Source organism: Embiotoca jacksoni, unplaced genomic scaffold, assembly GCF_022577435.1.
Source record: "Embiotoca jacksoni isolate LCO1_2020_lvr unplaced genomic scaffold, fEmbJac1.0.p SCAF_30, whole genome shotgun sequence".
In the NCBI taxonomy this organism is placed as follows: Eukaryota; Metazoa; Chordata; class Actinopteri; family Embiotocidae; genus Embiotoca; species Embiotoca jacksoni.
Window position 1 is genome coordinate 79,331 of NW_027185382.1, and position 24,742 is coordinate 104,072.

At 42.8% G+C, this 24,742-nt stretch overlaps 3 long non-coding RNA genes across 3 annotated transcripts in view; all 3 read right to left on the minus strand.

Annotated features, from left to right (window-relative positions):
• LOC138207175 (uncharacterized) overlaps positions 1 to 7,222 on the minus strand; it is a 36,574-nt gene extending 29,352 nt beyond the window's left edge. Inside the window, exons 1-3 of the long non-coding RNA XR_011179006.1 lie at positions 2,383 to 7,222; positions 2,257 to 2,308; positions 1,109 to 1,209 (exon numbers count right to left, since the gene is read on the minus strand). This is a non-coding gene — a long non-coding RNA (uncharacterized lncRNA). The remainder of the gene's footprint in view (positions 1 to 1,108; positions 1,210 to 2,256; positions 2,309 to 2,382) is intronic.
• Positions 7,223 to 12,474: 5,252 nt separating this feature from the next.
• LOC138207041 (uncharacterized) lies at positions 12,475 to 13,334 on the minus strand. Its single transcript, XR_011178991.1, has 3 exons — positions 13,270 to 13,334; positions 13,073 to 13,175; positions 12,475 to 12,893 (listed from the first exon to the last, which is right to left on the minus strand). It is a non-coding gene; the product is annotated as an uncharacterized lncRNA (long non-coding RNA).
• Positions 13,335 to 15,522: 2,188 nt separating this feature from the next.
• Positions 15,523 to 24,742, minus strand: part of LOC138207040 (uncharacterized) — a 36,853-nt gene continuing 27,633 nt past the window's right edge. Inside the window, exons 3-5 of the long non-coding RNA XR_011178990.1 lie at positions 24,342 to 24,371; positions 20,424 to 20,529; positions 15,523 to 15,855 (exon numbers count right to left, since the gene is read on the minus strand). This is a non-coding gene — a long non-coding RNA (uncharacterized lncRNA). The remainder of the gene's footprint in view (positions 15,856 to 20,423; positions 20,530 to 24,341; positions 24,372 to 24,742) is intronic.

Genomic DNA, 24,742 nt, shown 5'->3' on the forward strand with positions numbered 1-24,742 from the left:
TCAAGAGGGTTTGAAGTTTGAAACGTGCGAGCAAAAATGGCTGTAAAAAGCACAAATCAAATTCTTCGGTCTATGAATAAACATGAAGATGGAGTCGGTCGACGTCTCGCCACATGCATTGTTTGTTTGGGATCTATAAATACTATAATCGCCTCGAGCGCGGCGCTAATGCAACAGATAGTTCAGTGTCGCGCAACATTTAAATGGACCATCTGACTAATTGCAGCAGCGAACGATGAGATCTGAGAACCTGCGGCGTCCCTGAACGTGGCCTTCCGGTCAGGAAGAGGAAGCAGCCGCATTGTCGCTGCAGAAATAATAATTTCAATAATTTTCTGTAATTTCCATCATCTAAACACAGCAGACTAAGTCAGGAAACAAAGCAGTGGCCCGCCAAGCTCCACTCCCAGATAACACACACACACACACACACACACACACACACACACACTCAGAGGCCTTCGCGAGCCTCCCCACAGAAAGCTGCTGCCATCTAAAAACAGCCTCTGCAGCTGGCGGCCGCAGCGAGAGGCGTGCTTTCAGCGCTCGCGCCCGCAGTCGCAGTTTACTGCCGCTAAATGTATGGAATCAGACTCGGGCTAAAAACTACAATTACAGGTGATATACAGATTGAAATCATAGGGGCCGCTTTTTTTGTTGAGGAAAATTGTCCTAATGAGTGGTTTGGCGATTTGTGGGGTGGAAGGGAGGGAAGGGTTGGTGCTGCTGCTGGAGGAGACAGTGAAAGTCTTTTCTCTTCGAGTGTGTGTGTGTGTGTGTGTGTGTGTGTGTTGGGGAGGTGTTGGGATGAGGGGTGGAGGGGGGTGGGGGCATAAACAGCTGCACCTGCTGCTGTGCTGTGCACTGCCACAGTTAATGATATCGGATGATATCATTAGGCAAAGTGCTCATAAACAGATGTTGGAGGCGCTGCCTAAACAGTGTCAGCTGAGCCGGTTTGCATTTCTGTGAACATATTATTTATATAGGGCATTTAAGTTTGTTATGTTAATAACCCCTCTGTTAGCATGCAGGATGTGGCGCAGGAAGAAAACAGAGATGAAGCCGGCATATGTGTGTGTGTGTGTGTGTGTGTGTTAAAGTGTACCTTAGAGCCTGGGTGGACCCTCTGAGGCTGATCTGAGGTGTGACGAGCTGAACAGCTGGAGACAAGAGACGAATCCACAGCAGCTCTGATCGCAGAATTACCTGAAGGCCAAATCTACAGTTAAGATTAATAATGACGTTTTTATTTCACACACGCCTTGAGGCACGGGCGGATCTCCTGCTGCAGCTTTTTGCCGGTCTGCACCCACGAGTCGGGAGTAAAGTGGACCGACTGACGCGGCTCGAATTATCAGTGAAGAGATATAAAGAGCTACAAGTGCTTTTCCAAAATGAAAAAAGATGCAACATTCGTGCAAAAGATGAAACTGAGCGGCCGAGTGCCATTTCAACACCGTACTCGTGATCCTCAGACACAGCGATGCGCATACACGAGTGGACGTACTCGCACATCTCACGCCAAAGACGGACGGACGGGAAAGGTCAGCTGGACATCCCGTGTAGTTTAAATCAATTATTTAAGCCTTAACTCGGGCAGTATTTGTGCAGCGCTCTGAGGAATTTAACCTGCACCTCATCGCAGGCTGTGAGTATCTTAATACTCTTCAAGAACATGAACTAATAATAATAACAACTATATACTCTGTCTTAAATATGAGTTTATGTGCAAACCTGTAGATTTATTTACCGTAGAAAGAACTCATCGATGTTTACACTGATTAACGCCTTGTTAACCACAAGTAACATGAATCAAATCAAATGAACCCAACCTCCAAATATTGACACTTATCCAACTCAACTGCATCCAACTTTTGCAAGTAAAATCTATTTGCAATGTAAACTTTTAGCCTTTTAAATGTCTCACGTGACACAAAGACACGTCAGGTCTGCAAACTTCACAGCATTTTTTTTACTAAAGGACGTCATCAAAATGCAAGAATATCATTTATAATTAACCACGTACGATTCTGACGTCTTTAAATGTCCCGGGTTGTTTTTTTTCTGACCACATCAGTCTAAAATCTGCTTAAAAAATATATATATATTATTTTTACCATTTAAAACAAGAGAGCAAAGCAGAACAAATATTTAGATTTATTTTTTTTTGCACGAAAGAATGATTAAATTAATCAAAATGATGAATTATTTCAGTGTTTACAGTAAACAGAAAACGCAGGTGTGTGCGTTTACCTCATGACTGCTGGACGCAGGTGAGTTCAGCTGCAGCTCGTCTTCACCGAACCTGAGAAACACACCGCGTTATTAGTTCGTGTTCGTATTTAAATCTCAGTGACTTTAACGTGCACGTCTGCCTACCTTCGTTATTTCATGAAAATTATCCTCCAAAACAAAACATTGACGTCCACGTTGCGCTCCACCGTTTCCGATTTCTTCTTCGTCTGGTGAGTCTGAGCCGCACCTGCGAGACACCACCTGACGTGTGACACCGCCACCTGCTGCACGGGAGGCTGAACTGCAGAGTAAATCTTCAAAACAAACGTGCTGCATGTACCAACTAATGTCTTCCAAAATTTGTATGCAACGTTATACTTCTACACCACTATACTTCGTCAATAAATATTGTAGGTTTTACTACAATTTAATTTTTTTTTCTTTTTTTTACTACATTTATCAGAGCTTTAGATACTGGTAACTTTTCACAGTAAAAGTATTGCCGCACTTATCTACAAGAGTTTGTAATTTTGAATTTCTCTGCTAAACTGGATAGTTAATTGTTCCTTTATGGCTGTGGAAAAAAATCTCCTACTTCTCCAGCTAAATAAACTATTTAAAAACCTTCTCGGGTCAGTTTGTTGACATTTTAGAGATACGTGGTTCTCGCTGGACAGCGGCGCTACAATTATGATGCGGTACTGTACAATAAACAGTATATAAAAAAAAAAATACATTAATTGGCACAATTTTAATCAACTCCTGCAATTACATACACGTTAATGCAGCAGAAAATACAACAGCAACGCACTGACGGGAAGCGTTTTACTTGGGTTTTGAATAAGTAAAGGACCTGGATGCTTCTTCCACCCCTGCTGGAAGGCTTTTAAAGTGAAGGGGCTCGAGGAGGTGGTGAGTTGTTGAGGCAAATGATCATAAAATCAGGCATCGACACTCACTGGAACGCGTGCCCTGTTCTTTACAGGCTCCGGTTTCGATTCAGCATCACCTATCAAACCTCGCAGGCTATTTATATTTGAAAATATTGCGTCGATGTCCCGTATGTATTTAAGCGGGCTCTGATTGGACGATCTAATGCCCTTCACTTCATCTGTCGTTTTCCTGCGAGTACGAATCCTCTCTCTGTCAGCGACAAGACGGGACAGATTGAAGTTCACCTGATAAAAGAAAGAAAGAAAGAATAAAATTAAAAAAAATACACTACGTTGAAATTCAAGCAGGGATCGGCAGGAAACAACAGGCCGGCCCCACCTCGGAGCGGCAGAGCATCAAGCCTCACTTTTACAGCACTCATACACGTGTTAACAGATTTATGTAAAAGGTTAACGTCCTTGTGTTATTCTGCTCAGGCACTGCCATTTCACCCCCCACTCCTCCTCCTCCTCCTCCTTCCTCCTCCCCACCTCCCTGGCTGGAAAAAAAAAAAGAAGGGGGGAACAGGCGCCCATTTCCCTGCCACCATTATGCTCATTTGTCCTGTCAAGAGAATGACAGGCCGGTTGACTCTTCCCCAGATACGACCATTAGGTAACGCTCTGTCATCTGACAGCGAGGCATTCTGCCGCTCCCTAAAAACCCCCTAATTATTTCCTTCACCAGAGACAGGCGGTGGCGGGTAGGTAATTTTTAACCTTTCACGTGCACCTGGGGAACCCTCCTCCGGGGAGCCAAGGTGCCTGTGTGGCATTCAGTCATCAAAACATGACCTTTTATGGCCGTTCGGAGAGCAGTTGGCACCGGGTGCCACGCTCCGGCTAATGCTAATGTTGATGACTAATTTATGCATCAGCCGACCGCATCTGCAGCAAGTTTAGGGGAGCAACAATGTGTGATAGAGGAAGGGAGGAGGAGGAGGAAGAGGAAGAGGAGGGGGCATCACTGCAGAGCAAGCAAAGGTGAAAGGCATTTTGGGGGAAAGGGTGGGGCTTTTGAGACACCCGGTTGCCTGGCACGACAGGGAATTGAGGGGGCTAATTATGTTGCAGGGAATACATTCGGCGTGACCGGCGAGCCTTTTTAGAATTTGTCGAGCGCAATCTGACTAACGTGGCTGACCTTTACTTTTTTTTTTTTTTTTGAGCCCAAATTGCAGGAGACCAGAGAGCATGCAAGATGTGTGCATATTCTATGACCTAATTGTTTTGTTTTTTTTCCTTTTCTTGTGGGGCTAACTGCTGCCGAGCACCTTTCTCCCGCCGACGCGCGGCAGAGATCCTCACCGCGCGCTCCGTCCGCCGACACGGCTGACGTGACCCGGCGGGCCCGGGTGTTTGGTAAAGTAGAATTAAGAGCATTTAACAAGAGAATCGTTGTCCTTGAATGAACCCGTCTGAGATGTTTACAGCGAAGACGTCAAATTCACCGGCTTGTTAGAAAACAAAAAACTCACCTATGTGAGCATGGAGACGTTTGTGATCGTGGACTCTGTGCGACCACTTCCTGTTTTATTTCAGATTCCTCCTCCTGCAGCGTCCCCGGGCGCTTCGTCTCCTGACAATTTGTTTTTTTAGTTTCCCCGCCCGCGTCTTGTTTTCCCACCAGGTACTTGTGCTCAGCCTGTTCACCTCTCTGCTGCCAGACTGGTATGTTGGCCTGTTGTCAGAGTGCCCGAGTCCACCCGAGAACTGTTCTTTATCCACCCGGTTGCTTTCCGTGTTTGGATGCCGCCTCTTGTTGGATTCTCCGCCAGCTCGCGTCCTATTGTTTTGTCGGACTGCCCGTTTTCTTTTTAAGAAACCCAACGGTTTGCTGTCTCGCGGAAAACAATAAGATCTGGACGTTTTAACTTCGTACGAAAAGGGAAGCGAGAAAAGACACTCGAGCTAGCAGTTTGCACCCGTTTCCAGTCTTTATGCTAAGCTAAGCTAACTCGCTTAAACTTCATACCTATTGCAGAGATCGCGAGAGAGGCGTCGATCTTCTCGTCCGACGCTCGGCAAAAAGAGACGAGGAACTTAAAAAGTGCCCGCTGACGTAATTCGTCTGTCTTTGGGTTCCAGCGTTTTGCTTTTTTCTGTACCGGAGAAGGCGGACGGGTGCGAAGGAGCGACGCCTCCTGCACCGTCAGCCGGTCTGAGAGCGATGGCTTACGGGACGACAGAGACATTTATGTGGGAGCCTCGGGCTTTTACAGTGAGCTGACAAAAAAAAACGCTGCGCGTTTATAATCTTTTCCAAATTCCTGCAGGTCCATAAATTGCTCCGGCGGTGAGGAGCTGCAGCGAGCAGACAAATGGAGGTGTTGGGGTGAAGATGAATTTCAACGAGGAGGGAACAGAATCAAGCTAATCGGATCAAAAATAAGCGATGGCGCCGCTGCGCCTGAAAAACACAATTTGTACGAATCGGGCCGTGTTTGTCGGGCCTCCGCTTCCTGTGTGTTCAGAGGAACGGAGGAAAATGCTGATGAACTCTTTGTTTAGACAAATCAGGAAATTCTCTTATTCGGCTTGTCAACAGTGATTTTGTTTTTATCTCTCCCCCCCCCTTTTCCTGCAAGCGTTGTTTCTCCGGTTCGGGAGAGAGGTCGAGGCAAAGTGTTTTCCTCGGAGCGTCGCGGCGCAATAAAACAGAAGTAAACACAAAGCAAGACGGATCCGAGGCGCCGCGCGTCGGTGCAGCCGTTAGTGATTTATACTCGGTTTCTAATCCTCTGCTGAGGCCGCCCCGCTGCCATTAAGCTTCAAAATTACATGTTCTATCACGAGCAGCCGCTCTCACCTGAGTATTGGATTACTGAAATAAAATATGAATAATTAATACTGAGAAATAGGTTCCTGGCAGCAGGAATGGCTGCAATTTAATAATGAGCATTATGTTTCTTCTGTGTCCCCCCTCCACCTCCTTTTCTTTCTCTCGTCCTCCTCCGGTGTCGTTTGATCTTCTCGGGTATCTCTACCGAGGGAGTCGCCGCATCCTCTTCTTCTTCGTTGGTTCTTCCTTGGCTGGGTTGACTCCCCTGGCCGCTGGGGCGAGAGACCTGCCTTCCGCCTGTGTTCTTTATTCTTCTTCCTCCTCCTCCTCCTCTTCATCTTGTTTTTTCTTTAATAAGCTGCCGTTAAATAAATTAGAAATACCCACCCAGGGGTGATCAGACGGCCACAAACCCCTGTCATCTGTCTCCCGGCGCTGCCAGGCAAACGAGAGCAAGGGAGGGAAGGAGAAGAAGAGAGGAGGATGGCCAGGATTTCTTCTTCTTCATCTCCTTTTCCTTCCCTGGCTGGGTATTCAGTCAGAGGTGAGAGGGAGGGAGAGAGAGAAGAAGAACAGCCTCGTTTTCACGCTGCCAGACAACCGAAGGCGATCTGCCATTTGCTGTAAAAAAAAAAAAAAAATTCCATACATCCATATTTATTTAATGTGCTGAGAGAATACACGAGGAGGAGAGGAAGGAAGGAAGGAAGGGAAGGAGACAGACAGACAGAGAGGAGGAAAAAACTTTGCTACATATGGAGTGCTTCTTACAACTAATCAGCAGACTGTTGGTGATTGGGGCCGCGGGCGCCAGGTTGGCTCGAGCCAGAGTTAGCACAGTGCCCAGGTCTTTGCTGCAGGCTGCACAGGTTGGCCTCAACTCTGCTGGGGAGCAGATGGCGAGCCAAAGCTTGTAGTCACACTTACCTTCCCCACTAAATCCCTAATCCCTCCGTGGACGCTCCTCCAAGGCAGGTTTTTGGAGGCAGAAATAGGGGTTACAATCTGGACCGGCGCAGCGCCTGCCAAAACACTCACAACACAGAAATGCAAATTAACTTATTTGTGTTGTCCGCCGGCCAAGGCGCCGCTTCTTTTGCGAGTAATTAAGATACCTTGAAAAATATTTGTAAAAGATCAATAATTTGAACTGGACAAATAACAATGCAGAGAAAGAGAGTGGAGGAATAAGCAGGAGGTGCGGACACAGCGTTACGCGATTTTTTTTCTTTTTTAACGACCGCCCCTCCTTCCCATCTGCATGCACCAATCAGCCCCGTCGCTCCCCCCCCCCTCCCCCCCCCCCCCCCCCCCCCGTTCACCTCCAGATATGTCCCTCAGGTGTCGGCGGCGGCAACCTTCTGAGGCGTTTCATTACGTCTAATAACTGAGCCATTACAGCCGCCGAACCGGGCTGAAAACAACCGACTGGATGTCGAACACGTACAACATTTCTGCTGAATGTCCCTTTAAAGCCGGCAGCTTGAGGCCGCAAAAAAAAAAAAAGAAAGGAAAAAGAGGAAGAAAAAAAAAAAAACAACAAGCGCCCCGTGAATCAGTTACTGTTAGAGGAGGCGTAGGAGCCTCGGTGACACCTTTCAGCTGTGCTTGTTGGCTGGTGCTTACACACACGCACGCACACGCACACACACGCACACGCACACACACTGTTATTAGCCTGGTGTCAGCAGCATTAAATGGGCTGCAGATGTTAATGCACTGTTTTAGATACAGTGGCAGGAAAAAGAGGCAGAGACAAACCCGTTCAGACGCACATCCAGAGAGAGAAACACATTCATTAGTGCAGAACACACGCTGGACAATAATTCAGAGGCGATGCCTTATAAACACTGCTGTTTAAACACAGCGGGAATGTTTCAAATCTTCTGTGTAGGTTTCACTCGGCTCGGCCTCGTGATGTCCTGAAGTTTATTGGCTCAGGTCTCTGGTTCAAACATCCAGTCGGGATGTTTTTTGTACTTTGAAATAAGACGCGAGTGTTTCGATGAAGCTTCTTTAAGTTAAAGAAACAATTACACTGGAAATTGAAGGAGTTTTTTTGTTTTTTTTAGGTTTATTTCTTTTTAGGTGTATTTTAGGCTTTGAAATGAAGTAATTTCTGTACGTCTGAAGGCGTTGTTTAGGTGTTTAAATTAAAATGACTCTGACTAGAAGTAATCCTCTCAGCTCATTGGGTTTTGAGTTTTTTCAGGCTTATTAACTTCACCGTGAACCTATTGACGATGCTACTTGTTATGGTGGATAATTTTTGAAGCAGATGACAGACTTTACCCCGTAAAATGTTTGTATACTAAATGTTTGTCACTTTGCGGAAGCTTATTTTTGCCTCCACAATGATTATACGCTCAGTTTTTGAATAGCGCGCGTGACTATTCTGTGACAATTAAATTAATCTGGCAACGGGCCAGTAAAAACACTTAAAACTGTGGCATTTGTTTGTTTTTTATTAGACGTAGTGTTAAAATACTAGTTTAAAGTATCGCTGATACTATCCTGATTATTCTGCTGAAATAAAGTTATTTTTGTCCCGTGTTGCTGCACATTCCCTGCAGATGTATTAAATAATGTTATTAAATTACGTGCCGAGGGAGAAAATGCAACCCCGAGTTATTATATTTTGGACCAAATATGTACAGATGATATTTAGAAATGTAAAACAAAGGCGTTAAAATGTTGAACTGCGGCCTGCTGAGGCAGGTTTATATTAATATGTTTTCTAATGGGCTGCTGTAAATAGGTCATCGAAAACATGTATTTTTCAGCCGCTGACTCAACACACGAGTCCAAAATCATCTCCTCTCTGTGACTGATGGAAAGCTGCTCTGCTGTGCTGCTGTCACTCGCCCCTCCAGCAGCGCTCGGCGTTGTACAGTAAGTCTGAGAGGTCTGAAAGGCCTCTGGGACCAGCCGGGCGGATCAAACGACCTCCCCGGTACCCGACCAGATGTCCTTACTGGGACGGGTTCAGATGGTCCCAGCGAGCAGCGAGGGAAAGGTCAGAGTCACACAGTGGGTTAAACTGGACCCATCGTGAAACTGGCTCCGGCCGCAGGTCTGTGCAGCACCGCCCCGCTCATCGGCAGGGATTATTTCAATTAAGGCTCACGCTGGCTGAACGCGGGATTACAACAGGGTTTAGAGTGGCAGGACACATCTGAACACAGCACATGGTCAGCCAGTCGACGCCCAGGGATTATATCGCTGAGATATGACAGACAGCGAGCCAGAATTAGTATGAACACAGGCAGCAGGGGCAGTCATTATCTGTCCAAAGATAGAGTTTTTATGCAGGGACATTTTTACTATTTTCATTTTCATAGATCAGTCAGATCTATTTAAAAAAAAAAAAAAAACTTTATTATTCACCATTTTTTTTTTGGTGTGCTCTAAATTTGTTGTGGGTCACGGTTGATTTGACTTTTCTAACTCAATACTTTTTCAAATGTTTACATTAAAGTGAGCTGAAACTGTGTGAATATTTTTAATGGGTTGTCTTTAGTTGCATTATTACAAAAAAAAAAATATGTTTACAGGAAAAAGTTGAAATGTAACTGCAACAATATTTACTTGTGGAATTATTTTCCTTTTTCTTACGGCTTCATTGTCGTTGCAAACAGCTTAATTATATATTTAACATAAGTTCTTGGCACTCCCACATGCTCTAATTGTACACGCACTTTAAGAAGTATAATTTAACCCTACATAATTTAATATATATACAAAACATAAAGCTACTGATGTCTGCGTGTCGTCGGCTATACGCGTACGCGTTGTGATAACGGATAGGGTTAAATTTCTTGTCTATTTTTAAAAAAAATTGTCCGATAATGACTGTCCCTCGAGTAGCCTAAAAGTTAAGCTGAACAGTGTCATATATGTGATGTTGGACTTAGCTTTAGCACTGAAAGACCTAATCATAATAGCACGATGCTGCCTGACCTTTGACCTCCCTGTGGAGGATGTAAAGGGTCTACAGTATAAGCAAAAAATAATTCCTCTCCGTGAATCTTTTACGTAACTATTCTCAGAGACACATCCCGTCAGTCGATGTGCATTACATATTAAAAGGTGTATCACGAGAGAAGGCGTGGATCCTCTCAGAGGGATAACTACCTCACCGTTTCTTCTTCTTTGCTATTCGTAGCGGTGCCGCTTCTGTTATTGGTGGAGATGAAACGGGAAGGTAAAAGGTGGTATCGCACGCCGAGTGAAGAACCCGTTTCTGATCGGTCAATGATGTTTAGCAGCAGACGGAGGATCATGAAAGGTAAAAGCAGCCGCTGAGAGACTATTAGCCTCTGCCCCGCTGTGCTGTATGCGTGGCATGATTTGGACATGAATAGTATTACCGCCCGACCTGCCTTTAGCATTCACGACAGCGACCGGCGACTCCGTCTGGCATTTCACCTGCGGACGGTCCGCATTGATTGAGATGCATCGGAGCAGCCGGTGGAGGCACGGCAAAGTCTCACCTAATTGGCCCGGGGGTCGGCCCTAATTCCTGATTCTCAGGAAGGTCCACATTTCAAAGCGGCGCCCGGATCAATTAATGGACCGGTAATGTGTCTCATTTTCATACAAGGCGAGAGTCTTAGGTTGGGAAAATCAGATATCGGCCACCTTCGACTGAGCGAGGCGAGCATCAGTCGGAGTTATGTGGAGGAGAATTCGATATGACGCTCAGCTGTTCAGGGCGGCATCGCACGAGGAATACTTTCTGTCTGGCTCTCGCTTCTCCTTTTGACCCTCCACATTTTTTAACTCCAAAAGTTTGAGATCTTTCATCTGTCGTGGTTTAAGAAGTGGTTTTCTGTTGCAGTAAAGATCTTTAAAGTGGAAAGCTGGCAGGTTTTTAGGCCAGCCACAGTTTCACTGGGATACGTGAGCTTCCGCTGGCAAAATCGCGACTACCAGTTTGAGTTGATACGCCATCCTGCTGCCAGAAATACTCACTCCGTCATTCGATGTGAAAACTCGGAGCTGAAAATTAAGAAACTGCAGCGATCGGACCAGTTTTTAGTGAAAGTACTCGGGACAAACATGTTGTCAGTTTTGAGTTGATTAATTGATATGAAGAAAAACATGAAATAACTCCAGCCGTGACCTTTCACCCTCTGAAGCATCAACATCGATCATTTACAAAGTTCAAATTAAACTACTCCCGCGCATACTAACTTTTCAAAAGTTGCCTTATTAATCGCACAGAAACTTTTACGTTTGCTGCCGCCTTTCATTGAACCTTTAATTTTTTACATGAACTATCCTGTTTTTTTTTTATTTGTTTTTTTACTTTGAACTTTTTACTGTTTTTAATTGTTTTTAAATGTCTTGTTTGGTGTGTTTTTTTGGCTTGATGGTTTCACGCTTTGAATTGCCATTTTGTTAAACGTTTGATACACAAATAAACCTGCCTTGCCTTTTAATGTAATTATGTTCATTTTTGTCACTGACCACTGAAAACACCTGTTTTATGTCTGACGTACTGAACGCCATCTCGTTACATCGTTGTGTGAGCTAACATTTATTTACTATTCGATATGAACTATTAGCACACTGATTTCTGTTTTTGCTGCTGGCACAATATAATATAATCATTTGTATAGTTTACAACTATCTCTATCTGGAGTACAAACATGTAGAAGGCAGCTCTGGACTGCACTGTGTCAACAGCTATTACCTTCTTGCTCTTAAAATGATTACATTATTGATGACAAATAAATGATTTATCCTTTAACGGATATTTTTCACACCAGAATGTTTCAGCTTTTCTTCATTTATTGGAGATTATATTTCTGATACCTCTGTTTTCTCTACGGTGCGGGCAGAAATGGTCGATTTGTATCAAAATCCCTGAACCGAGAGTGTAAATTGTCAGCGACTCGCTCGCAGCGTTTCTCTGCGCTCCTGCACACACTCTGACAGCTGCAACCACACGGCACTTTAAGGTAGAGCAAGGTACAACCCCGCTGTTTTCTCAACAGCAGACTCCTTGAAATATGAATGAGCAGCCAGTCTATACATCATGTTAGCTGACATGTTGTATTAAAATTTATGAACAACTTCATCAAAAAGCACTTTCTGCCAGACAGATCTGCCCTGACGTTGGAGTTACATGGCTGGTTGGAGAGTCAGATAAATGAGTGTGTGTGTGTGTGTTTGTGTGTGTGTGTGTGTGTGTGTCGGTGGTTGAAGGTAAAACTGGGAGCTGGCAGAGTGTGTAACTTTTGGAAATCTGCAGCCTAAAAAAAAAAATTCAAATTAAATCTTTTCAAAAACATGATTTTTGGTGCCAATAGGAGTGTGAAGCAGGTATCGCATATGCATTGTGCTTCAAAAAAACAATTATAACAACTCTAATAACTGTTTTTCTGAGCCTAAAATTAATATTATTTCTTATACATGTGCAATATGTTTTGCTCATAATGCACGTCTTTGTTTAGATTGAAAAACATTTTGTAGGTGATAAAACAAGAAAGATTCAATGATATATACGACATGCTTATGATTTGATTCTAAGAGAGAAAAACGGCCGAATTCACGAGCAAAAGTGACCAAACGCAACAAGACATTCAACTCGTTAATGATTCAAACTGACAGCGTGTGTGTGTGTGTGTGTTTGTGTGTGTGAATCCCACCACCGTCCCCTCTTCACTCTTTGGGTTATGAAATAATACCTGTCATCTGCCGACTGCTGAACCCTGAAAAGGGGGCAGGTTTTCCAGGTCAGTCCGCCATCTGTCAGCGCAGCCCTCTCCTGTTCCCGCACATTAGCACCTGATTGGCTGGAACCAACTCCGGGTGGGCGGGGCCACCCGCGGGCCCCCCGCTGGGACCCAGCAGAGGCAGTCACATGGAGACGGCACCGACAGACAACAGGGACACGTGCTCAAGCTGCGTACGCCTACAAGTGTGCGGACGCTCTGCATGGACACACAAATAGAAGAAGACGAAAATTATTATTTTTTTCAATAAAATCTGCTTCTAAAGAACCCAATGTTGAAATGTTTTGGTCCACTCGACCGTAAATAAGTCAGTTCATGACTTCAGCGATGGAGGAAACATGCAGCAGGCGTTCGCTGCTAATGTTAGCAGCACTCACCTTGTCCTGACTTCTTCCTCAGGTAGCGTTATCATGGCTGCGGTGTGACTGGGTTACTGGGCCTTTTACTGTGGACAAATCTGTTGCTCTCGGGTCACTTTTCCTGTTGGGGACAGAAACTCGAGACATCAACCGGATGTGTTTCCCACCACAGAGGACCTCACACGCAGACGTTCGATCGACAGGTGCAGACACACCTCAGAGTGATCGTTAACTGCTCAGATGATTATTTTCTCATGTATAAAAAACAGAAGCTCCATCCATTTCCTGCCTGTCCTCCCTCCCTCCCTCCCTCCTTCCCTCGCTAGTTCAGCTGTCTGGTCAATGGGACCGGGGCAAGTAGCCAAGCTTGTACAGCCAAGCCTCCCTCCCTCCCTCCCTCCTCCCCCCTTCCTCTCCCATCCAGACGGCCTCCTGTTCAGCTGTGCCGCTCGCCGCAGGTTCCAGCCAGGTCAGATGTTCAACACGGGCGACAACATGTTCGCTCCTCACCGCTGTTCACCACGCCTGCCTGTCACGCCGCACCGGTACGAAAGGTCCAGTAGAGATGAAGTCACCGGCAGTGAATGCAGAGTTAGAATTTTGGCCGGCTGGGACAGCCTTTATGACACCAAATCCTCTTCAGTAAAACCCAAACCAATGAAGTCCTGCTAATTAAATATTTATTCAGTGCAGGTTTGATAGACTTCCCGTGGACCTGTGGTCGGTTTGGATCCACGATAACACCCTCTCTGTTTTCTGAACTGAGGCGTGACTGACCATTTACAAAATTGTATGTACTTCCTTATCAGAATAATAACAATACATTCAATAAATGGCTGTTTTATGATGATGTATTGCCTTACTGCCAGCATCGCCCAAAATAAGACACCCATCATTTCTAACCTTTCTCATTATTTTTTCGTAACCTTTTTACTTTTAAGGCAATTTCTCATCATTTTCTTTGGTTTTCTGCAGCTTTTTTTTCTGTAGCTTGTTGAATTTTGAATTCCCGCACCGACAATATCGCATACATAAATTGCAAAAGTATTACGTTTTCTTACTTAAGCTCAGTGTATAGCCAGTGTTGTGCAATCCGAGAGGTTATTTTGAATAATTTATTTGCAGGGGAGCTGTCAGGTTTTAATTGTGTGTTAATATGACTTCAAAGTGCCCGATGGTCATGACACTAAATTAACATCCAACTAGTGAAAATAAAGTTTAAATACATGCAGGGAGATGCTGCAGAAGGTTTTTCTTGGGCCATGAGACGCTCGCAGCACATGCTGCCTGTCTCACCCTCTCACAGACAGTAATGGCCTGTGCGCCCGAGTCAAAGGTGCAGGCTTGCCCTGCGAGCCGCCCAGGTGCAGAGCAGATAGGGTTGCAGCGCGTAAACGGCTAATTCCAGCACGGCTGTGGGAACGCCAGCTGCCCCCGTATTTCTCAAAATCTCAAATTGTTTTGGATTCGCGCGCCAACAGAAGGACTCGACATGCAAGAGTGAAAGCAGCTCGTTTCCTGTGTCTTCCCACGTCAATAAAATAACTGCTCGGTACCGTGGCGAAACCTAACTTCTGTTCTGCAGCCTCCCCTCCTCTTCCTCTTCCTCCTCCTCCGCCTCCTCCTCCTCCCCGTTTGATAGATGAAACCGAATGTATTTTAGCTTTATCAAAGCTGGAAGACTGGAGCAGAACATATGCATATGTTTGACCATTAAAGCCTCTCACAATATTGACTGTACTTTTCCAGGGAAGTCAAATGGCTTCACTACGTTTCTGCTCAATGTATGCGACCTTTAAACCCTCCGCACACATGTTTCTGCAAACGAGTGCGCTCGCAGTTTGAGTCGTAACGAGCTGCACTCTCCACACAGTCCATGCAACCTTTAAACCTTTTCAAACTTGCCTTTGTTCTGCTGCCGCAAATCCGCTTTTAGAGCTCATTTCTAAACCGGGGTGGTGCTTTTGGATTGGTAGGTTTATCAGATGCGGTGGATCGGGGTTAAAGTGCTCCTTTAGTAAAAGGAGCTGCAGCAATTTCTCTAAAAAAAAAGTTGCGGAAAGACCACCAGAATGCAGGTCGAAATGACTGAAATTTGGACTGTTGTTTCTTCTTTGAAAATAAATGAGTCAGTTTTCTTTATTTTTCAGTTATCATCTTGAGTTAACATTCAACTGTTACTAAAATTATATTCTTATTTTGATCGCTTTATATTCTTGCTTTTTTAAGTTACCATTTGCATATTTTTCCACATTCACATCTTACTTGTCAATATTAAGATATTTATTTGTAGTTTCCTACTTTATTTTCATACGCAAGCGTTTTATTATCGTTTTATTTTTTTTTTAGATTTTCTTAAAGTCAAAGGGAATTTTTTGTTGTTGATTTTGACCAGAAAAATAAAAGACTCCGAGTTGGGACTCCATTTAAATACAAAGTGCTGTGAATTGCACGTGTTGAATAGCATTTACATTTAAAGACATTTGTTGTTATTTGAATCCCTGCAGATCAGACAGAGACGCAGCTAACTCGGCAGCACAACAGATTCGTCAACATTCAACACTGTCGATGACACCGTGTGGCGGCAGAAACACAAACCGACTGTTGACGCCGTGTCTGCGGCAGCTTGTGAATTTTTGTCGGGCAGATGTTCTTCGTCAGGCGTCGGTCGACCTGCGAGACGAGATGAAACAGTTCAGACGTCGCCTGACCTGCGGAGGGAAGACGGATCCTCCCGGCGGCCTTCGGGAAGATTTGGGCTGTAGACGGATGGATGTGGACTGAGATCAGCAGAATGGCATCTGCTTTGCACACCCACACACACACACACACACACACACACACACACACACACACACACACACACACACACACACACACAGCTGAGATATTAGCATTCAGAGCAGAGCTGCAACTGAGCAGCTTTTCAGTGTATTTGTTCTTTTTTTAAGCAGCTAGGGAGCAACAGCACTTAACACTTCACACTGTAAATTCCCCTTAACCTCTTCAACTTCTGTGACTCTTCACCAGGAGCTCCATCGTTACAACTTCACATTGTGCAACAAGCCACTATTCATACTAATAAATCCAAATCTGATTTCAAAATTTCCCGAAAAAGCCACCAAATAATAGGACTAATTCTGCAGAATTTAAAAAAAAAAAATAATAATTAAGTTTCATTCATTTTCATTCTAATTTTACACGTGATGCAGCTTATACATTTTTTTTTACTGTGGTGATATTTGACCAGTGCAGTGAGAAAACATGTCGATACAAAGGAGATAAGATGGAACTTAAATGCATCCTGAGGGAAATTTCTGTGTCCAAACTGCTCTGTATTTCTAGTCAAAAAAAACCCGAGCAACCTAAATTATTATACATGTTTGAAATTGTTCTTAAAGAAAAAACAGAAGCTACTTACAGTTACAGATGTACATATAAACCTAATTTGAATCACCGCGGGGAGCTCGACTCAGCCTTACAAACTTCTGCTGCGTTTTTTGTAGGAACTTTGACAAGTCTGACGTGTTATTTCAGTTTGGGACTGATGCTTTCGACAGTAAAGCTGCATAATACGCTGGTAACGTGGGAAAAGACGCTGTCAACTTGCATTCTGGGAAACGGAGGATTGCAAACTCGGACCTCTGCTGCTTCGATTTTACATTTCTTTTACTCTAAATCTCTGGAATGGCCCTTTAAGGGAAGAGGGTCGCACGAAGGTGGCCGAACTCGACACCGATATTCTCTCTCTGACTTCTTTATGCCTTCAAATGGTCGAATGTGTCGAATGTTTATCCACATTAACTGACATCACGAAAGCAGAATATTCCTTATCTGCCACGGAGCCACATGTCTATATTAAGGTGAATACACACCCCTAGAATCCACAGTTAATGTTCGCCTTATTATTTTATCAAATAGACGTATTCTCGACGTCTCGTGCTCATAATTCATATTCGGTATCTCGGGAAACTTTCGGACATTGGCAGGAATCGGAGCTTGAATTTCCACTGATGGTTGAACACATTAAGATGAGTTTACAGAAGAACGTCTCCTGCTCAACTACATTATCTATCCCAAAATGTCTCCTTAAACGTGCAGGTTTAAAAGAGTGTTTAAGAAAAATCTAAAATTGGCATTTCTCCTATACGACTGTTGTATTACGTCACCGTTTTCCGGAAAAAACGCAGGACAGTATCCCTTTAAGATTATACAAAAATATTTGAACACACCGACTGATGTATTGAGGCTTTAAAGTGTGAAGTTGAGGTGGCAGATGTGCAACTGCTTGGGGCCACTTTAAAGGGCTCACAGGTAACTTCGGTCGGTGGCGGGCAGACCTGTTCACACCTGCTCCCTTACGTCTTCGAGGGCTTGAGGTGATAATTGTCCTTCCATCCTGAATATAAAAATGAACTCTTCATTTGCTTTGCATTTTCTTTCCCACCAATTAGAGACGTCTGCGATGGCAGAGCACCACATTGCACTCTTGGACCCTCGTCAACGGGGGGATGAGGCGATTCTCTGCTCGTGTGAAACGGTGCTGGCAGTCTCCGCTGCTCGCATTCATTCCCCGTATAAACTCCTCTCTTTTTTTAATTTTTTTTTTTTTTTTGCGGTTTCCTCCCCCGGCGATGCAGACAGCACAATAGTCTCACTGAGCGGTGACGATTAACACATAAAAGCGACACGGGGAATCTCGCTGCTAGATACTAGCGCACATGAGAGGGCAAAGCATTCATACCATGCCAAGAACTTCAGTGGGAGCCTCTTCTATCTGATTGGTGATCTTTTGTTTTGGCGTTGCCCTCGATTCGGGAGAACGTGCCCAATCAGATTACTGAGAGGGAGGCAAAGCGAGACGACAATCGCTGTTTTCTATTTACTCCGTCTATCTCCAAACGGCTTCACTTAAGGCAGCCGCAGATAAGTCTAGTCAAAGTGTCTCCATCTCGGCGCTTCAACTTTTGCCCCCCCCCCCCCTCACTACATTTAGTTTGCACATTATAGTGCTCTGACACTAAAGCCGGATTAAATCTGAGCACCATCAGATATTCTTTAATCCACAACTGCAAACCACTGACACAAGTGACAGGTAATCGCAAGACACAAACATGAAGACCAATGAAGGATCAGGGCTAGAATTAAATCTCCTGTCCACAAAATAAAAGCACGTTTTAGAGATCTTTATGGACCTCATTTTAAAAAGATGTGCTTGGCTCGTATTTTGAAGGGTGGTCTCCTATATAAATCTGTGATTCAGCTCTTATTTGTTAGTTTAACTTTCGGACATTGACTGCTTCTGCGGACATTTTCTGATCATCTCGTCCGTGTCAGCTACTCGGGCGAAAATGCTGCAAATTAGGTCTCCCGAGTTTCACCCTCGTGACAAAACACACCTGAAACTCCTGACAGTCTCATCTGATGATGTTTTTACTGATTTTAAATAAATACGGTCGCTGCCGCAACTTTGCAGGGAGCAAAAAGGCAACCATCAAAACACTAAATTTAAAACTGCAAAAAGTATCTCTGGTTCTGGGAGTGAAGTATGAACATAGAACTGAGAGTTTCTTCTTGCTTTGACCTCCAGGGCAGCATGCAAACTATCTTTAGCTGCATGGACAAAAATAAATAAATAAATAAATATCTGAGGGTAATGTTTAAAAAGATCGTTTGAGTATGGGAGACACAATTCAGTTTGTAATAACGGTGTTACTTTTCTTATTCAGTCAGTACTTGAATCTCTCTGCAATGAGACTGAAAATGACTTTTCGCACGTGATTGACATGTTATTTCTGAGCAGGACTGAGAGCAGCAGTGAAACAGGAGACGGTGATGTTTTGTTTTCTGTACATCAGCAGTCGTTGTGGCGGGTTTCCTTTCTGGCTCTGTCTTCCTGCTTGTTTTGGTTCGAGTTCTGGTGTAAACTGGATTTTCAGGTGGGTTTCTGCCTCTCTTTTGTTTTCAGTCTCGTTCATCGGATGATTTCGCATCTTTCATTCTTTCATTCTCTTTCATGTTCTTTTAGTTTTATTAGTTTAAAAACAGACATCATTATAAATGATGACTGAGTGCAGCAGAGTCACTAACTTCACTTTAAAATGTCTCTATATTGTAATCATATACACATATGAGTGCATATTTTATAGCTACATGTTAATGATATATTGTTCCTAGTTATGTAGTATTTATCTGAATTATTATAATGTAGTGATTATACTTATGTTAGAATAAGTCCAGAAATATTTTGCCATATTTTGAATATAAAGAGTTACAGTGCGAATGACCGTAATCTGCGCTTAAAGCTTTGCAATAAAAAAACAGATTTTTAATCATTTTTGTGAGTAATTTTGCACATTTCGTTGTAGATTAAGCAACAAGTTTAAAGTATCATAAAGTGAATCTAAACTTTTTTGGGGGATATTTTCGGGCTTTGCTCTGAACTCGCCGCGTTATTGATCGTTAGTTATTTAGAGAGTTTCTGCAGACGGATCAGAACAGTCTGTGACTGAGATTTAATACTTTAACTGTCAGGTCTTCTGTTTCTCATGTGGTTGATATGATGCACTTTGACTTATAACCTGCTGGTTTTTTTTGTTTTTTTTCACTAAACAGTACTGAGTGTTGTTAAGTAACCATGGTTGTGTCTCACTGTTTGTTTGGAGGGTCTGAAGATTAATTTTAATGTGTTGATTGTCATTTTATTTTAATTTTAAATTGCCTTCTTAAAAACTGTCCGAGAAAAAAAGAGGTAAAAATGATCCCGTTGATCGATGAGCGCTGCTCCTGTCAAACAAATACATACACTAAATTGATTATTGATTATGATTATTGTCATCTTCAATTCTAAAACAGGACCGCTTGAACAAAAGGAAAAGTCTAAATTGCACTTGTTTTATTTTACTATTTGAGGTCAAACATTCATTTAATCTGACGTCTATGTCAAATCTTTTATTTTGTAATTTATTCGGTGGAGAAAGAAAAGACATCAGATGATCGTTAGTAAGGTCTCAGCTCCCCTCAAAAAAAAATAAATAAATAAAAATATTCCACCGAAGGATTTTGTTATTATTAACGCTGTTTCCTCTGCTGCAGTATTTACATTTTGATGGTCCAACAGTACAATTAAGGCTTTTGGAAATACTGTTCAGAGCAGACTTGGCTGTCAGGAAGAGTCTGTGTCTACGGAGGGTGGGAGGTAGGGGGGAGTGGGGGGTGGAGAGAGGGTGGGGGGGGGGGTCCACTACCTCAAGTGGGATTTATAAGCCAAAGCCCGTTGTGGACGGCGACACTGCCGGAGGGAGATCTAGACTGACCGGGTGTTTGTGCTCTCACTTTCACAATCAGAAGCAGTTCGACTTCATCTCACCTGGAAAAAAACATCAGGAGCGACTTTTGAATTTCCAGGAGGTCAAATGTTGTTGTTCATCGTCTGAACACTATTTCGACCCTCATGAACCTCCATCTGCATGCATCTGAAAAACAAAATATTTCATTACTTTTTTTTAAAGGATAACAAAAAAATATTATTAGCAGGTTTATTGTTAAAAAAAAAAAAACCTAACTATTTTGGTTTTATAAGAATATTATGAAACCTAAAGATCCAGTGGAGACATAGCTGCATATTTCAATATAAAATGCTATTTGATAAATTAGATGTATTGGTCAAATGCAACTAAAAACAGATTATCTGCCTTTGAGCTTTAAATGAAGATGTTACTTTACTTTCTCTTATTCATCCAATCATTTCTGTAAAAAGTCAAAAGTGACTTTTTCAAACATGAAAAATGAATTTTTAGACGAATGTAGATTTATATTTCTCAAATAAGGAATCCAAGCAGAAAATAAAGTGAAAGCAGAATAAAGAATAACTCAATTAAACACATATTAAACCACTTCACTCTCCATATGTAAACATGCACATGTGATTTTATGGAGTTTGATTGCCGGTCATAGATTTTAGGCTGTGAAATAATCTGTGCACATGTATCTGTGTGTGCCGGATTATTCGTACTGTGTGTATCCTGAACTGTGCATTTATGGATTGTGTGCATCGTATTTTGTTTTAATTTTAAAATACTCGACTGGAGAAAAAACACTTCACGCCTGTTTGTCACGAGAGCACGAAACAATGATCTTAAATGGATGAAAAAAAAAACCCCGCAAAGCCTATTTTGATTTTGACCAAAATGAGTTTCTGAGGTGCCGATAATGACTCCAGTGTTTGTCCGGATTCTGTGAGAATGTTAAGTATTGTTTTATTTCATCGTGTTCATGCCAAATATTCAGAATATTCCCTGTTTACCCCAGATTCTCCTCCTCATTAAGGGAGAAAAACCTTTGATATTTAATTCAGCCCATCATCGGACACTAAAACTCTCCACTGGAACCCGACTGGTGAAATTATTTAAGAGTTGGAAGCACTTTAAAGCTGCAGAATAAAACTCCGAGTGACACTGTTTTCATTCCTTTGTGTTTAAAAGAACAAATTTAATAAAAAAAAAAATATCTGTTGATCTAATCAGAAATTTTACATTTTTATCTCTGTGTTGCTGAAGCCTTTACATCTGATAATTTTTTACAATAAGTCAACATGTGTCATTTTAATGTTAAACAGAAGAGAGTGAGCAGCGTTTGGAGGCTGAGCAGCCACAGTGAGAGACGGCTTTTAAACTGTAGGGTGCAGCAGTCGTCTTTCAAATAGGACGAGCTGGAAGCAGCCGCACAGCCGAGGAGAGAGCTGGAGGTGGAGGAGGCAGAGCAGACCGAGGCCTCAGCACAACATCCACGAACGCTCCGAAATGAGGAGGAGGAGGAGGAGGAGGAGGAGGAAGGGGGGTGATGTGTAATTACAGACTACATACCAACACCCCGTCGTAATTTACATTACTTGATGTCATGGAAAAATATTAGATGAAGATTGTTTTTATCCGCAGTCGGTAACAGGACGGAGGGAGTCCAGGCGAGACGCAGGATGGGAATTCACACACACACACACACACACACACACACACACACACACACACACATATCTTAACAAGCCACTTGACCACTTAAGTTGCAATGATTATGCCATTAACTGACATGAAACCTTCAGCCAATTCACGGCGTCACAGACGAGCAGCCAATCACAGGGCGAGGTGGACATCGCAGTCTGCTGAATAAAACCGTGACGAGAAACCCTGTTTGAATATACTGCACTTCCTTCGCTTGCTGCTTTAAAACGGTTGCGCGTGTGTGTTACAGTTGTATATTGTAGGTTGTATGTTTCTCTATACTTTTTAAAAAAAATTTTTTTATATATTTGCCCTCAAACTCATCCGATTTTGCATTATTTCTGTAATTTGTGTGCTAATAAAATCAAACTGATGGGATGTGTAATATGCAGCACTCGCATTCCTTTGATAAAGGTTTGTTTTGACATCCATATGGCTTCAATTTTGCTCGTGCGCTCAGTAATTCTGCAGATCTGTCATTATCCGAGGGTGGAGAGTCTTCTGAAGGTTTGACCACACGATCGCTGCGATGCTCCGAATTCCAGGAGCAGATTATTGAACGTTTAAAGGGCGAAAAGTAGCACAGCAACTCCAGCACTACAGCTGGATCGCTTCATTTTTTGTTTTTGTTTAAAAAAATGTCCAAAAAAAAGCAAAAGAAACTCCGTGACATCTTCTAATTGCATTTTTTTTGTGCACGAAACAATCAAAACCCTAAAAAATATCCCATTTCCAACACCAGATAGAGAAAACAGAGAGAATTCCTACAAAGAAAATCCACTGAAATGATGAATTTTTAACCAAAATTGGAATATTTGCCAGCAAACTTTCTGTCCGTTAATTAAATCAGTTCACTCAGTTTTTAACAATTATCGGTTGACAGTTTGTTTTTTCTTTGCTTTGGCAGCGGCGTTTTTGCCAAAGCGCTCGGAACGATTGACAAATCTAAAAGGTTTGTTCATTTTAGGCTCCACACCATCGATTTTTGGACTATTTGGTTGCAGCAAATTAAAATAACTCGCATTGTCAGATTCTTTTTTTTTTGGAGATGAATAAACCAAAAGTGGCTGAAAGTAATCACATTCCACGGCTGTTTCAGTATTTCAGAGGATTACATGGCTGCTCACAATTACATGCAGGTACAGTCACTAATCTGTACCGATTTATTCTAAGAGCAGCACGTTCAGGCAGAGGGAGCTTTCAGGGTGTCTGCGACGGAGAAGCAGTTTACTCCGCATCTTATCAGTTTTTCGGATGAGACAACAATCGGTTCAAATTAGCAAAGTTCAAGTGAGGGAAATATAATTTCAAATATCAGCAGCTGAAGGGCGAGCATCTGTCAGCAGAAATATTTAGAAATTTGAGCCCAGATGGACTGTTACAGCTGAAAACAGCGTAGTCCAAATATCTGCGTTTCATAACTTATGAATCTGCGACAAAACGCGTTCGTCTAAAAAAAAAATAAAAAAAAAATAAAAAAATCTAATTCTGTAACGAGCACACAAGCAGACAGCGAAATACGGAAGCACAGAAGTGACATTAAAAAGCTCAAAACGTATTATAAATTGATTTCCGTTTATTATAAAATGGAAATCAATTTTACAAGTAAGTGAGCGGGATGCACAACAACCACGAATAGGCCGAATATTTTTTTTTTCCTTTAATCAATTTTCACTTAAAAAAATGCAAATCTACCAAAGAAATTCTACTTGTTGTCATTGTTTCTTTTGCCTTTGTTGATATCAGACAGTTCAAGTTAAGGGCAAAGAGAGGAAGGGTGACATGCGGTGATGCGTCAAAGATGGCCTGGCAGACTTAAAGCGATTACATTGTGACCCCGTATTTTGTCAATTTCACGATTCCTTTTGCAGCAAGACGCTGATCTCGGTGTTTCCCACTAAACAACCTCCTCTCACAATCAGCTCAGCTCATCGAGTATGCTGCTAATAATAGAAAGGCAAATTGGAGGAAGAATGCAAATTTAGATGATATTATGCGTGAAATAAATGGGGGTTTGAGCTCCAGATGCTGTTTTTAAAATCCTATTTTCACCTGAATTTTTGTCTGAGTGATTATTTTAAAACATGTTCCCTCTGTTTTAAAAAAATAAAAAAAAATAATAAACAGGGAATCCACATAAAGAATGATGCCTCCGTGTCGTACATCACACGCGCGTATGGGAAATTAAATTTATATTTGATTGAACGCTTTCAATTTAAAGTCACTCGTGGACTTCCGTACCCAAAGGCCAGCACTGCATATGAGAGCATCCTTTCTCAGCCCGTTCTTACCTCTTCATCTTCACAACGACGGACCGCCACCTGAAAGAGACAAAAGGTAGAGTCACTTTAAGTACACAATCGCAGACTGACAGCGACACGGACGTTCACGGCGGCTGTCACATGAGGAAGACGCATTAGTAAATAACAGCGGGTTGATAACGGCGAAAATGCACCATCAAATGTACTTCATAATGCTTTACGGCTGCCATTCGCTGCCATTTATATATCGCTTTTTAGTGGTGGGCCAATGAAACGCCGGCTTTGAAATAAAGTCGGCCGTGATTCATGTCTCTGCTGTGTCAGTCTTACATTAATATTATGACCGTATCCATCATGTCGGCCATCTATAATGAACAGATGCTGTAAAACACAATTTGGCATGACAGGAGGGAGAGGTGGAGGGAGAGCGT